A 1,889-nucleotide genomic window follows, 5' to 3' on the forward strand; every position below is an offset into this window, starting at 1 on the left:
GCCAACATTTATTGTTTTGGGACTTTTTGATAAAGGCCAGTCTCACTGGAGATAAGTGATATCTCATTGTGGTTTTAATTTCCATAAGATAATATTTTTTGACATCTGCCTAGTAAGTCCAATGTTGAGGCTCCCTCAGTGACAGTTTCTGTCAATATATTTTGTTCTTTTTAATGGTACACACTTTTCTTTTTCTTTTTAATGGTACATACTTTTCTTTTTGTTGAAATCTGGATATTTTTATATTATATTATGGTAACTCTGGAAGTAATATTTTTTGCATAATCACAGGGTTTCTGTTTTTTTTTTTTTTAATTATTGCAGTCTGTATTAGTTCATTTTCTAGTGAATTTTCCAAACTACTTTTACAGAGGCTGTATTCCTTGTCTTGTGTGATCACTGTAGTCTCTGTTGCTTAGCTCATCTTAAGTTAATGTCTTGACACTAATTTGAAATGCAATGAAGCTTAATAAACTAAAACCAAACGTCTCTTCCCATCTTTACAGATTGGCTCTGTGTTGGGGCCCTCCTTCAGCACTAGCCAGATACACTGAGACTAGTGATCAGTCGGAGGTGAAAGAATAAAGTCTTCTTATGTCTTATCTGTGCATACCTCTTAGACTTGAATTTGGCTTTTGTATTTTTCCCATTAACGTGGTGCTTTCAAATGTCCTAATTTATTATTGAAATTCTCTCATCATTTGTGTTGCACCATCTGGACCCTTGTTTCGTTATCATCCTGTGAGACAAGGAGAACTGGGAACTGGCACTTTTTGCTACTCATATAGTTGTTGTATATATGTAATAGACTATCTGAGGGCTCATTGTTTATTTGCTAAACAAATCATCAGCTTTTCTTGACAGGACATTTTGTCAATCTAGTCAGGAATTGCTGCTTTCAATTTTTTTGTTGCTATCTTTACCATCAGCAAATCACAAGTATCAAATAGCAGTGCACTTCTTTTACCTTGTTTGGCATAGGGACTAGACTTTTGGAGGGTTTTTCCCTGTGTTTGTGCTCCACCCTCCATCTCACAGAAATCTCTAACAAGTTTCTCTCCAATGATGGAGATAAACAGCAAGACTTCTGTTGCTTGTTAGTCAAGTCTTGGCTTATCATAGGCATAAAGGGTTTCTCTTGGTTTTCCTGGTCTGGCCTTAGACTTGGGCATGATATTCGCATCTGAACTGTTGGATTCAATATTTCTCACTATTAGAGCTGCACCTCCTTTGGCAGCCAAACTGTGCCTTGTGTATGACAGGTCTTGTGTGGGAAAGAGTTCCTTTCTCTCTGCCTTGTATAGATATAAGACCCTGATCTCAAGAGTTTTTCCTCTTCCTCCTCCAGGAGCACAGAGTTTTTGTTTCTCCCATTCTCTAGAAATGATGTATCTTTCCTGTATTGTTGATGTAAGAATATTTCCTACCCCTTCCTCAGAAGAACAGGTTATCTTACCCTTCTCTCAAAGCAATTGATCTTTATTTGAATTCTGGCTACAGGAGGGTTTTCTGACTTTCCCAGGGTGGCTTAGGGATTTTGCTTTATATGAGAAGAGTTCCCAGGAAGAAGATTCTATTTTGTGCTGTATCCATGTGGAATTCAATTATCTCTTGTATGTTTGTACCACAGAGGGTGTGTTCTCTTGAATCTCCTGCTTTGAGAACTCAGCTCTCTGACTGGCTCAAGAAACATTATCATTTTCTAGATTATCCAGTTTTTTCTCAATATTACGTGGAAGCAATGTTATATTGAAGATATATTTGTTTGGTTTGCATACTAAACAGACATGAAGCCTCCATCGGAGAGCTTTTTTTTTTTTATTTCAGCATATTATGGGTGTACAGATGTTTAGGTTACGTATGTTGCCCTTGCCCCCCAGCCCAAGTCC

This window comes from Propithecus coquereli, unplaced genomic scaffold (genome assembly GCF_000956105.1).
Source record: "Propithecus coquereli isolate 6110/MARCELLA unplaced genomic scaffold, Pcoq_1.0 Scaffold92, whole genome shotgun sequence".
NCBI lineage: Eukaryota > Metazoa > Chordata > Mammalia > Primates > Indriidae > Propithecus > Propithecus coquereli.